This window comes from Trichosurus vulpecula, chromosome 5, assembly GCF_011100635.1.
Source record: "Trichosurus vulpecula isolate mTriVul1 chromosome 5, mTriVul1.pri, whole genome shotgun sequence".
NCBI lineage: Eukaryota > Metazoa > Chordata > Mammalia > Diprotodontia > Phalangeridae > Trichosurus > Trichosurus vulpecula.
Window position 1 is genome coordinate 131,353,139 of NC_050577.1, and position 14,280 is coordinate 131,367,418.

At 37.0% G+C, this 14,280-nt stretch overlaps 1 pseudogene; it reads left to right on the plus strand.

The window, feature by feature from the left end:
• Window positions 1-12,082: 12,082 nt before the first annotated feature.
• On the plus strand, window positions 12,083-12,699 carry LOC118851062 (annotated as a pseudogene).
• Window positions 12,700-14,280: the final 1,581 nt, after the last annotated feature.

The following is a 14,280-nucleotide window of genomic DNA, read 5'->3' on the forward strand; positions in this document are numbered from 1 at the left end:
ATTTATCTTTTCTTTTTTATCATTTGTCAATCTCTTTTGCTTCTCCAAATTGTGTTGCTATTTTGCTAAGTGGTATAAAGTGGCTCTTTAATCATTTAATTGTAATAGAAATAAATCTATATGTTAATGCAGATAGTATTACCATTTTAAAAAAATTGCCTCAACATATTTATCAACCACTGCTCTTCTTTTATTTTTTGTTCACCCTTCCCCTTGCCATATCAGATGAAACTGTTATACGTAATCCTCTTTTCCTCCATCAACTTTTCCATTAGTTTTAATATCATTCATTTATAGTAAATTAAGCTTTCCTAATTATCCTTAAATCCACAGATCCTCTTATCCCTCCTAATTCCTACCCTTTCTGCAATATATTAGAATAGTGATTCTTAACATGTGTTCTAGGGATCCTTGGAGGTCCCTTAGACACTTTTAGCAGTCTGCAAAGTCAAAATTATCCATATCATAATACTTTAAAATCAATAAATATTGATAGATACAACCCAAGAATAAAGCTATTTGGGAAGATTCTTAATAATTTTTATGAAATGTAAAGGTCCAGAGACCAAGAAGTTTGAGAATGGCTATAGTCTGGAAACTAGTCTCTCAATATAAAGTTTTATTGTTATGTCTTCCTTTGGGTTACCTCTGTCATCCTTATATAAAGAGTGTTTTTTGACATTCTCAAGGTTTTCTTCATTCCCTAAACTACCACCTGTCAGCATCTTTACATACATTTCTAGTGCCTCTCTTCATTGTTCTTACTTTTCTTATGCTTATAGATTTTCTTCTATGTAATATTAGTTCCTGGAATAGATGGTAGAATTTAATCAAATATGTTCTATATAAAAAGTCATAGGATCGTGGGATTATAGTTTTATAACCAGAAGAGAACTTTGACATTATTGAATCCAACTCTTCCTTTTACAAATGAGGAAACTAAGACCCATAGAGATTAAGTGACTTGTCCAGGTTTATTGAGTTAGTAAGGATCAGAGGCAGGATTCTAATCCATACCTTCTTAACTCCATATCAAGTATTTTAATCATGATACCACGCTACCTTGCTCTCTTGGGGATACATCTTTTATCTCCTTTTTTCTCTTCACCTGGCCATTCTCTTTGCTCATTTTCTTTGGAATCTACCTATAGTCTGGCTTCTAATATAGTTCCTTTCCCTTTTATGTCAAATGTTGGATTATGAGTTCCCTTCTTTTCAAATTTACTTCATTCTTATGCAGATTAAGAGTTAAGGGTGCTCTGGGAGTATTATCTGCATTGCTCTGAGGTATTAGCACTTATCTTTGGTTTCTTCTTGGTATTCTGGTTCTGCATATTACTGGTTTGGCTTATGGGAATGGTTTCACTGCTTCTCAGAAGACATTGGATGAGCTTGGGGCAATTATCAAAGAGTCACTCAAGGGTGATCTCATTTCTGAACCTTGAGACATGTCCTGAAGCTGGCTAGGAGATGGTGAAAGCATGTAGCATTATTTCAGTGGGACAGAGCATAAATAAGTGCAGGGAAATTTAGATCTGTGAAAAGGAGTTTGGTCATAGACCAGTCTGGGATGGGGCTTATAAGAAGGGATGAAACAGAGGTTAAAGCAGACTAGGATGGCAACTAAAACAGGACAGCAAATACTAGGGTCTTATTTTGGTATGTGGGGGGTATATTAGCTTCAAGAAAACTAGTTCCTCTCTTTTCTTAGCATTATTCATTTTTTTATTATTTTGTAAACATATATTTGTTGTTGTTGATTTGAGGCATTGAGAGGAAGAGAAGTTTAAAGGTGACTAATTACTAGGTAATCTTGAGAGACAATCCTATTCTTAATTTTTCTAGTTAAATAATTCTGATAATAAAGAATATACTTAATTAAAATAGTTATAATATGGCATCACATGAGATGTTCAAACAAGAACAATTGCTAAGAGTTCTGAAGGCTTGTTTTAATACTTCCAGGTATTCTGTTCTTGGTGTCCTAATGTTACTTGTGTGTCTCTTCTCTCTCACGACAAGTAAAAGATGTTATTGATACTTATAAATAAATAGTTAAAAATTTGTACAATAAAGTTTCAGCTCTATAATGTAGCAAGGGAATTGATGTTCTGGTTAATCAAATATTATAGTTAAAAGAATTGTGTGTGTATATATGTGTACATATGTATATATGATATATCCTATGTAATTTATGGTTATATGTATGCTCATATACTAGTTCTGCCTTCAGAGAAATAGAATAGAATAAAATACACTTACTACAAAACCTGAGATGAACACAATTTAATCTTCCTTTGATGATTCATAAGCCATTTTAGTATCTTGCAGTACTTTGAAGTCATAATTATGAGCTTCAGTGACCATTATACTAGTGAAACTTAGTTATGGCAGCTAATAGAGATTAATGCTTGATGGAATGCCAGATAACAGAGTTTACTGCATTGATTAACTGAGTCTTCCTAGGAAAAAGAAGACACTCTCTTTGAGGTAAAAACCTATAAAAGTCATAAAAAAACAATATGTAGAAATGATTTTAAAAATGAGTGCCTATTTTGGTGAATTTACATCCAACTTTAATTAGTCTTTTCCATCACTAATGATTGTATTTTTATTAATTCCCACACTGACTCCAAATTTTCCTTCTTCTCTGATCCCTCCATGTTGAAAATCATCAATCAATCAAACACTCATTAAGCACCTACTATATCCTAGGTAGTAGAAAAATTAAAACAAAAGAAACCTAGCCCCTGCCTAAAGAAGCTTACCTTGTAATGAGGGAGACAACATGGACATGTATAGATTCATACAAAACACATATAAAGCATATTGGAGGGAAAGTCACAGCAAGTAGAGAGTCTTGCAAAGCCTTCAGATAGATGGTTGGTCATTGAGCTGAGTTTGGAAGGAAACTAGAAACTCCAAAAGAGTGAAAGTGAGGAGAGTTTCACAGGCATGAGAGAAAGCCAAGATAAAATTATGAGATAGGAGAAGGAGTGTGGTGTGTAACCAGGAAGTAGGTCAGCATGGCTGGATTGTAAAGTGCATAAGAAATAATATATAAGAAAACTACAAATGTAGGATGGCACCAAGTTGTAGAGAGCTTTAAAATGACAAACAGAAGAGTTTATGTTTTATCCTAGAGGAAGGGAACCATCAGGGACTATTGAGTAGGAGAAAGGGCAAAGGTGATGTGGTGAGACATAGTTTCAGAAAATTATTTAGTGGCTGAATGGTGGATATGTAAACATGAGAAACACTTTTCCAATAAAATCATTCTACCGTAAGCTTTGAATCCCCAACGATAGCTGTCAGCAGTTATTTGGTTATTTAATAATTTAGCTCAATTCAGCAACATGGATCTAAGATTGGTACTACATAGTTAACAATTGAAATAAAACAATCTTTTCCCTTATAAGCTTATATTCTACATTCTATAAATAGCAACAGTTTTTACAAGTATTTTTCCATTAGTTATTCCATTTTGTAAAGTTTTGAATAAAGCTGTTTCTGTTTATCCATGCCAGGGCAGATGAAGTACAAAATTAAAAGACAAACAAAACTTATCTACTGTCCACCAATACCTGGAACAGGGGCAGAGAAAGGTAGTTAGCTCAGCATTAATATTTTGTAATCCTCTATGCTTTGCTACACATTTTTAAAATTATTCACTGAAGTCTTACTTTGTGCTAAATACTATATGAGACATAGAGAGGCATTCAAAAGAAGCATGAGGTACCATACGTCTCTTATACTCAAAAAATTTAGTATCTAGCTCAGGGTACAAAACTAACACATATGAAAGGACTAGAAAACAATTACAAGTGCTAACCTGAATAATATTTAGGGTGAGGATAAAAAGATTAGAAAACTAGAAGAAATGTAAACTCTTCGAGGTAACGAAATGTTTGACTTTAGTCTTTATATAGTCAGCACCTCTTGTGGTAGCATGTTTTTAACAAATACCTGACAATTACTTGAATGTTTGTCAATATGAAGAGTCATCTGACTAAGCTTCATCACAGAGGCAGATTTTGAATTTCTCTGAATAATGGGGAAGCTTTGGATAGCTGGAGGGGAATGGAAGTTATTTTGGGGATGGGGTGTGATGAGTAGGATGCATATGTGGGCAGGGGAAGTGAGGAAATCGATGTGATAGGTATGGAAGGTGGAAAATAAGATTGGAAAGCTAATATATGGAGGCTTAAAAACCATGCAGAGGAGCTTGGATTTGGAACAATAGGCAGCAAATAAACAGGATACTGAGAGAGAGATGATAAAAGTGTATTAAAAATATTAATTTGGAAACATTATTCTGGATAGAGGGGAAAAAGATTTGTTAGCAAATTGGAGAAAATAAATAGGGCAATTATGCCAGATAAATTTGACATTCTGAATATTTACAAAAAGTAAGATACATTCCAAAATGGACAAATTTATGAGAGGAAACAAATAGTATTAACAGAGGATCAGGAAGAGAAAAGGATCAAAGATCACAGTAAGGTAATAAGTTAGGTTGCAAGACTAAAACAATAATCATTCCACTGACATAAAAGATAATGTTTAAGAAAGAAAGGAGGGAATAATATGTGTTCTGCTTTACAAATGTTGAGTTTGGAGTGATGGTAAGACATAAAAATGAATCTGTTGTCAGAAATATCAGCTGCGTGCAATTGAGAGTCAATACAGAAGTTCTTGATCTGAGAGTCTAGAATGGGGTGGAGAACCTGTGGCCTCGAGGCCACGTGTGGTCCTCTAGGCCCTCAAGAGCAGGCCTTTGACTGGATCCAAACTTCCCAGAACAAATCCTCTTAATAAAAGAATTTGTTCTGTAAAACCTGGATTCAGTCAAAAGGCCACACCCAAGGATCTAGAAGGCCACATGTGGCCTTGAGACCACAGGTTCCCCATTCCTGGCCTAGAAGAAAGAATTTAAAAAATGAAAGATGAGTTCACCTAACCAAGGGAGTGTGTGCATGCGTGTGTGTGTGTGTGTGTATGTGTGTGTGTTGATAAAGTATAATGAAGGCACAAGAATACAAACTTGGGAGAAAAGAGATGCATTGGGGAAGGCAGAGATTACCAAAGAAGATATAAAATGAGCAAAAAAGTGGAAAGAAAAATAGTTCAGTGTTATGAAAGTTGAAAATTTTCCAAAAACAAGTGGATTATCAACAGTATCCATTGCTACAAAAAATTCAGAGAGGATGACATAGGGAACAATTAAATTAGATGCAGGGAAAAGATGCAGAAGGTTCAGAGATAGATAAATAGAATACAGATTTCCATCAATTATAAGACAATGGAGAGATAGGAAATAGAATGCACACATTCATGAAGAGGGGCAATGAAAGGAAGGAGGAAAAATCCATATTAATTAAATAGGGTAATTCAAACAGTTCAAAGGTCTTGGACATTTTGTGAGTCATTTGAGCACATGGGAAGGAAGATAAGAAGTTTGTGAAGATCAAAGAATGAAAATGCTAAAGTGGAATGATTTTGAGAGGAATTAGAAAATAATTGGAAATGTTATATGCCCAAACTGTTAAAAATTTCCTGTGTAGGAAATGGATCAAGGCAAAGGACACAAAAGCATGACAATCATTTGTCCTTCCCTCTCTGATCCTTGCCTGGTAAGAAATGTCATAATATTCAAGAAATTCTTTGCTATTTATTTAGAAGTGGAGTAAACGTGGGAATGGAGAAGTAATGAATGTAGTAAAGAATGAAAAAATAGAAGAGAATGTGAAACATCTCGTAAGTAAAACAACTGATCCAGAGAACAGATTGAGAAAAGAAAACATAAGAATAATTGGACTACCTGAAAATATGATTAAAAAACAATCTTTATACAATAATGTAAGAAATAATTAAAGAAAATTTTCAATTTTCCTGAAGTGTTAGAACAAGAGGGGAGAGTAGAAATAGAAAGAAAATCCACCAATCACCACCTGAAAGAGACCACATTAGGAAAACATATAGAAATATTATAGTTAAATTCTGAAACCCCTAGCTCAAGGAGAAAATATGAGAAACGAAAAAACAATTCAAATTTGGTAGAGCCACACAATTACAATCACACAAGATCTATCAGTAGTGACACTAAAAGACCACAGGTCTTTGAACACCGTATATCAAAGAGCAAAAGAACTGGGGTTCTAGCCAAAAAATATCATACCCAGCAAAGTTAAGCATAATCCTGAATGAAAATAAAAGGACATTCAATAGACTTTCAGGAATTTGTTGCCAAAAAGCACCAAAAACCTTAAACTTAATGGAAAATTTCCTATACAAGATCCAAGAGAAATATAAAGTACACATCAAAGACTAATTACAAGGAACTCAATAAAGACCGATTGTTTAATTTTTATATGAGATAATGTAAAATGTATGTTTAAGATTATTAGAAGTAATTGAGTAATTTGAAAGAAAGATTCAGGTAGACCTGAGTATGATTGATTTTACAAAGCAAAACCATTTAGGAAAAGGTAAAAAGAGTAATTATGTTATACAAATGAGGGGCAAAAGGAAGAATTGACACAGAGGAAATAGATAGGAGAGGAGGGCAGGTAGTTCTAGAACCCTATTCTCATCACGAATTGGTTAAAGAGGGAATAAGACATATATATATATATATATATATATATATATATATATATATATATGTGCACACATATATAAGTATATGTGTGTGTGTGTATATATATATGTATATATATATACATATATATATATGTATATATATATACATATATATATATATGTATATATAAGAAGAGTATAAAAGTCTTCTAAATGAGGAGGGGTGAGAGGATAAGAGAAGGATTTTTAAAGGGAACCCTACTCACATCAGAGAGAAGAGAGAATAAGAAAATACATATGTTCAGAAGGGAATAAAAGTCTAAATTTATAAAGATATAAAAGGGTGAGGGAATAGGATAAAGTGGGGTTGTCTCTAAGGGTGTCTAAATTAACAGGAATAGGATAAAGAAAGAATAACCTATAAATTTGGAAGGATATAAAAGTCTTCTAAATTCAGATAGAAACAAGAGGCTAAGAGGGAAGGGTAGGGGGAGAAGATAAGGGAGGGATCTTTGAAAGGGGGTAGGTTAAGTAATAGGAAGGCAAGGTAGCAGGTGGAAATAAAGTAGAGGACTCAGGAGGGATAGAAAATAAGAGATGCACAAACATGAAATAAAGATCAAGAGCAGAATTTATAAGGGGAAAAAAAGCAGAGGTAGTAATCATGATCTCAAAGTTAAAGCAATAATAGATTTAATCAAAATAGAAAAATAGGGAAATTATGCTATGTCAGGCATATTAATCAATATTGCTTTAGGCCATTTAAAGTAAGTACACAGTATAAGGTTGGAGTATTGCTATGATGTAGGAAATGACGAGTTGGTGGACTTAGAAAAATATGGAAAGAGGAGGCAGAGCCAAGATGGTGTGGCCAGAATGGCCTTTGTTTTCTTTGGGTGGCTCAGTTTCTCTCATTGGGCCTTGCTGAGTGCCGGGCTTGCTGCTCTTCTTCCGGGACAGGAAGCCCAGAGACCCATGCCTGTGAGCAGAGAACTTCCTGTGTGATGAGTCATGGGGCTGACTGAGGGGAGGTGTTGAATCCAGAGCCACACCCTATTAGGTGTTATCCTAATCTACGCTAGGGGAAGGGGCCAACTGAAGAACCAATCAGCCCTGGTCATTCAGGTGGTGCTTGATGATGTCGAAAACTCTGTAAGAGGGGAGAAGATGGCTTGAAGATTCCTCTTTCCTTTTCTGGTTGGCGTGGGAGCAGTGGCAAGTGTGACTCTGGGCCAGCCCTTGCTCTCGGGCTAAGCCCAAATGTTGGTAACTATGAATTGTGTTGGGTCTGTCTGTTGATATTTGTAATTTGTTTGTATTTTGTTTTGAAGTTCGGGGTACTGGTTCGTTTCCCCTGAACTAAATGAAGGTTCTGAACCTCAGCGTGCTGGCTTTTCCCCCTGAAGTAAGTGAATGAATCTGTGTTTGGTATGTCTCTTGATGCTTGTCTGTATGCTCCCCTGAACTAACTGAATGCTAACTGAATGCTGGCATTTTTCCCCTGAAATAAATGAATGTTGTCTGTATGCTAACTGAATGCTGGATTAAAGTAAGCTGGTCAACCCCTTCACCGTGCTTTACTTGTTTAAGCAGATAAAAAGAACCTGTGCTTTCCCGGTATGCCAGCAGCCTCCTGGGTGCTGGCTGTAGGGGGATCTTATGCCCCCACAGGAGCTGCTAGCCAGATTAATAAAACAGATGGTGGCTGGAAAGCAGGGACTTGCATGAGTTCCCTGCCACGTCCCTACAAAAACCTATAAAAATGGCTCTGAACAAATTCTAGAACTAAAGAACCCACAAAATAGCAGAGGGAAGTGGAGGTCCAGCCCAGGACAGCCTGGATGGTTGCTGGGTGAGGTCTATTGCGCATGGAGCTGGGAGTGGAGGGGAGCAAAGGGGAGCGGAGCCCAGTGTGGGCAGCGGCAGGACCAACCAGACCAGGAGGTGGGCAGAACAGGCCCTATCGCCCTGAATCAGTGAGCTGTGGCAGCTGCCAGACTTCTCAACCCACAAACACCAAAGACAACAGAGAAGGTTAGTGGGAAAAGCTGCAGGGAGTAAAAGGAGTTCGGGTTCAGCCACAGCCCCGGAGGCGGCGGAGGTGGTGCAGCTACAGAACTACAGGTGTAGTTGCTTCTGGCCCCAGGCCCACCTGGTGGGAGGAATTAAGTGGAGGATCAGAGCAGTAGTGCAGAGCTTGCTGAAGATGTGAGTCAGGTCCGGTTTGGCAGTTCTTGGGGAAGTAGGAGTGCTGGTGTGGCAGAGCTGGCTGTATAGAAATAGCTCTGAAAACAACAGCACATCCCCTGAAGCCTGGAACAAAGTACTCTTTACTCTACAAGCAGTCATACCCCGACAAAAAACTCAAGTGTCAAGTAAGTTGGCTGGGAACATGGCCAGGCAGCGAAAACACACTCAGATTCAGTCTCAGACTTTGGAATCTTTCTTCAGTGACAAAGAAGACAAAAACATACAGCCAGAAGAAGTCAACAAAGTCAAAGAGCCTACATCAAAAGCCTCCAAGAAAAACATGAATTTGTCTCAGGCCATGGAAGACCTCAAAAAGGATTTGGAAAAGCAAGTTAGAGAATTAGAGGAAAATTTGGGAAGAGAAATGAGAATGATGTGAGAAAACCATGAAAAATAAGTCAATGACTCACTAAAGGAGACCCAAAAAAATACTGAAAAAAATACTGAAGAAAACAACACCATAAAAAATAGACTAACTCAAATGGCAAAAGAGCTCCAAAAAGCCAATGAGGAGAAGAAGGCCTTGAAAGGCATAATTAGCCAAATGGAAAAGGATGTCCAAAAGACCACTGAAGAAAATACTACCTTAATAATTATATTGGAGCAAGTGGAAGCTAGTGACTTTATGAGAAATCAAGATATTATAAAAACAGAACCAATGGAATGAAAAAGTGGAAGACAATGTGAAATATTTCATTGGAAAAACCACTGACCTGGAAAATAGATCCAGGAGAGATCATTTAAAAATTATTGGACTACCTGAAAGCCACGATCATAAAAAGAGCCTAGATATCATTTTTCAAGAAATTATCAAGGAGAACTGTCCTGATATTCTAGAGCTAGAGGGTAAAACAGAAATTGAAAGAATCCACAGATTGCCTCATGAAAAAGATCCCAAAAAGAAAACTCCTAGGAATATTGTTGCCAAATTCCAGAGCTCCAGATCAAGGAGAAAATACTGCAAGGAGACAGAAAGAAACAATTTGAGTATTGTGGAAACACAACCAGAATAATACAAGATCTAGCATCTTCTACATTAAAGGATCGAAAGGGTTGGAGTACGATATTCTGGAGGTCAGTGGAGCTAGGATTAAAATCAAGAATCACCTACCCAGCAAAACTGAGTATTGTTCTCCAAGGCAAAATATGGATTTTCAATAAAAGAGAGGACTTTCAAGCTGCCTCAGTGAAAAGACCAGAACTGAATAGAAAATTTGACTTTCAAACACAAGAATCAAGAGAAGCATGAAAAGGTAAACAAGAAAAAGAAATCACAAGGGACTTACTAAAGTTGAACTGTTTTTTTACATTCCTACATGGAAAGGTGATGTGTATGATTCATGAGACCTCAGTATTAGGGTAGCTGAAGGGAATATGTGTGTGTGTGTACATATGTATATGTGTATATCTATATCTATATACACACACGTGTGTATATGCATGTATATGTGTAGGTGTATGTACATGTCTGTGTGTGTATATATGTATATTTAGACAGAGGGCACAGGGTGAGTTGAAGATGAAGGGATGATATCTTAAAAAAAATAAAATCAAATTAAGGGATGAGAGAGGAATATATTGCGAGAGGGAGAAAGGGAGGGAGAGAATGGAGTAAATTATCTTGCATAAAAGTGGCAAGAAAAAGCAGTTCTGTAGGAAGGGAAGAGGGGGCAGGTGAGGCAGAATGAATGAATCTTGCTCTCATCGGATTTGACCTGAGGAGGGAATACCATACACACTCAATTGGGTATTTTACCCCACAGGAAAGAAGGAGGAAGAAGATAAAGAATCGCATGATAGAAGGGAGGCCAGATTGGGGAGGAGGTAATCAAAAACAACCACTTTCGAAAAGGGACAGGGTCAAAGGAGAAAATTCACTAAAGGGGGGATAGGTTAGGAAGGAGCAAAATATAGTTAGTCGTTCACAACATGAGTATTGTGGAAGGGTTTTACACAATGATAAGCATGTGGCCTATGTTGAATTGCTTGCCTTCTTAGGGAGGATGGGTGGGGAAGGAAGAGGGGAGAGAATTTGGAACTCAAAGTTTCGAAAACAGATGTTCAAAAGCAAAAAAAAAAAAGTTTTGCATGCAGCTAGGAAATAAGATACACAAGCAATGGGGCATAGAAATTTATCTTGCCCTTCAAGAAAGGAAAGGAAAAGGGGAAGGGAGGGGAGTGGGGTGACAGAAGGGAGGACTGACTGGGGAACAGCGCAACCAGAATATACGCCATCTTGGAGTGGGTGGGAGGGTAGAAATGGGGAGATAATTTGTAATTCAAACTCTGTTGAAAATCAATTCTGAACATTAAATATATTAAATAAATTAAATAAATTTAAAAAAAAGAAAAAATATGGAAAGAATTGGTCTTACCAAGGAAGATGTCATCCACTCTCAGAGAAACAGAGGACAATTAAGTATAGTATGGCCTTACATAGAGGTATATGAATGTATATGTCTATGTAGGAGCATGAGTATAGATTTCTAAGCATATTTATGTAAGTGTACATTTGCATGTGTATATGCATATGTTATGTTTGTGTGTATATGAGTATATATGTAAGTGTATATTTGCATGTATATATGTGTGTATGTGAATATATATATATATACACACACACATTTGTATATGAATATATACACACACATATATACATATATAAAGATATATACACACATACACACGCCCACACCCCCACCCCCACACACATACATATGTATATCTATATCCTTGCTTAATTGTAGCCTTCCTGGGGGTTGGGGGAGAAAGGGTGAAAGAATAAAATAAAAAGTGCACAGAAGAGAACAAAAGGAAACTTACAAAGAAGCAAAGAAAAGATGGACAATTTTGGATGCAATGTGCAATATTTATTATATAGGCTTTCTTGAAATGGAAATTTATTGCTGTGTATTTTGAATCCTCTCTTAGATTCAGCTGTAACATGGCAATGTTTTTTTATTTTTTTATTTTCTTTTTCAGTTTTAGCATTTAACTTTATAATACATATTCTTTTTCTTTTCTTATTGTGTATTTAAGTTTTAGTATTTAACTTTAACATAAATTAATAAAAAAAGAAAAAGTGGAATGAAGAAGTAAAAAAAGAAAATATAATGAAAAATTGTAGCTACTGATAATAAATAAATGGAAGTTGGAATCCAGTAACAGCAGCAATTAAAAATATATGTAAGACTGGGACTCTTCCTTTCCGGTTGGCAGAAGCCAACAGGCAGGCTAGGTGTGAGCTAGGATGGGGGCCTACAAGTACATCCAGGAGCTGTGGAAGAGGAAGCAGTCAGCCTTCACGTGGCTCCCACTGCGAGTGCGCTGCTGGCAGTAGGGCCAGCTGTCCTTGCTGCTCCGTGCCCCGGCCCACCAGACCTGACAGAGCCCGCAGGCTGGGCTACAAGGCCAAGCAAGGTTATGTCATCTACCGTATCCGAGTTCACTGTGGTGGCTGAAAGCGTCCAGTTCCCATGGGTGCAACCTATGGTAAACCCGTGTATCCTGGCATCAATCAGCTGAAGTTTGCCAGGAGCCTTCAGTCTGTAGCAGAAGAACGTCCTCGCCACCACTGTTGGGGCCCCAAGAGTCTTGAACTCATAACAGGTGTGTGAAGATTCAACCTACAAATTCTTTGAGGTTATTCTTATTGATCCATATCATAAAGCTATCAGACGAAACCCTGACACTCGAAGGATCACCAAGCCAGCACACAAACACAGAGAGAAGCGGGAGGGGGGGGGGAGCTTACCTCAACTGGCCCGAAAGAGTCGGGGTCTTGGAAAGGGTCACAAATTCCACCATACCACTGGAGGTTCTCGTCGTGCTTCTGGGAGAAGGCGCAGTACTCTTCAACTACTTTGATACAGCTAATTGGTGTAATTTGTAAACTTACATGTTTACTAAATGACATGCATGACATATATATGCAAGATTTAGTATGTGACAATATTGATTTTTTTGCAGATGGTATAGAGACAGACGTATTTGAGGGAAGGATAAAAGGATGGCACAGGGAGGAGATGGATGTAGCAATTCATATGTCATGGGGAAGGCCCTCATATTGGACTTTGAACACAGAGGACACTAATGAAACTAAAGTGAGTCCTGTAGAAGAATAAACATTTTTATGTGCATCTTTAAGAGGATACTTTTCACATTATCTGAACCCTTTGTGGGATATGATAGATGGAAGCCCTGGTTGTATTGAAGGGCTAACAGAAACAATAGGAATTAGTCTTTCCTCACACATACTACCTTTGTCTCATTTCAACTTTTCCTATGACATTAGTGGCAACCTTGTCTGACAGTGGTTGACATTGGTTTGAAGTAACAGTATACCTCCAGAACTTTGTGCCAACAATGAAAGAATAAACAAGGATCACATCAGTTTTCAGGTTTCTCCTTCCTCTGTACAAAAGATACTTCATGAAAATGAAAACTAAATAAAACTCTAAAGCCAAATTTCACTTTACCATCACTGTATTTTGTCTACCAAACTGTATCTCATTCACACACGGATGCACACAGACAGAAAAAGATACAAACACACCCACACATACACAGAGATACAGACACAGACACAGAGACACACACATACGTGCGCGCGCACACACACACACACACACAGGTGTTTCCATAAAGAGATTCACTTTGATCATCTGCAGAGGAGAGAATAGAAGACCAGAGTCACATTATCTCAAGCCACCAGAATGTTTTAGACTAAAAATTAAAGAAAAAGCTTCTTAAATCTGTGTAAAACCTATACACTCATCTTCATTTTAGTTCAGGTAACATGATTACAACTAAATAAAATAGCCCCAGACCTGAAAATTAAATTCATATTCAATGTTTTCTAAGTAGAATTTTCCAATCCCTTATTTTTTGTAAAGCAAAAAGTTTAAAAAGGCTGGCCAAAACTTCCAAGGTGTTGCCAGCTGAGATACAGAAATAATGATTAGATAATAAGGTATTACTGGTTACTTAATGACTGAGTGGATAGAGAAATTAAGGCTCTGGGTCAAGGGTCCTAAGATGGTCATTATTCATGGATTGCAAATGTCTAAACCAGAGGTAATTACATCTGCTTACAAACAGAAAAAAAAAATACAGCTATAAAAACTTGGGTTTACATACTAATTACCTGAAAGGTGAATATGTCATCATGAATAATTATGATTTTTTTATAGCCCAAGCACTTTAAAAATACTTTCCATAAAATCCAAAGAGATCATGCAAGTGGGAAAAGGATCCATATGTACAAAAATGTTTGTAGCAACTCTTTTTGTGATAGCTAAGAATTGGAAATCAAAGGAATGCCCATCAATTGGGGAATGGCTGAACAAGCTGTGGTATATGAAGGTAATGGATACTATTGTGCTATAAGAAATGGGGATGATATGGGCTTCATAACAACCTGGAAAAACCTGCACGACATAATGCTGA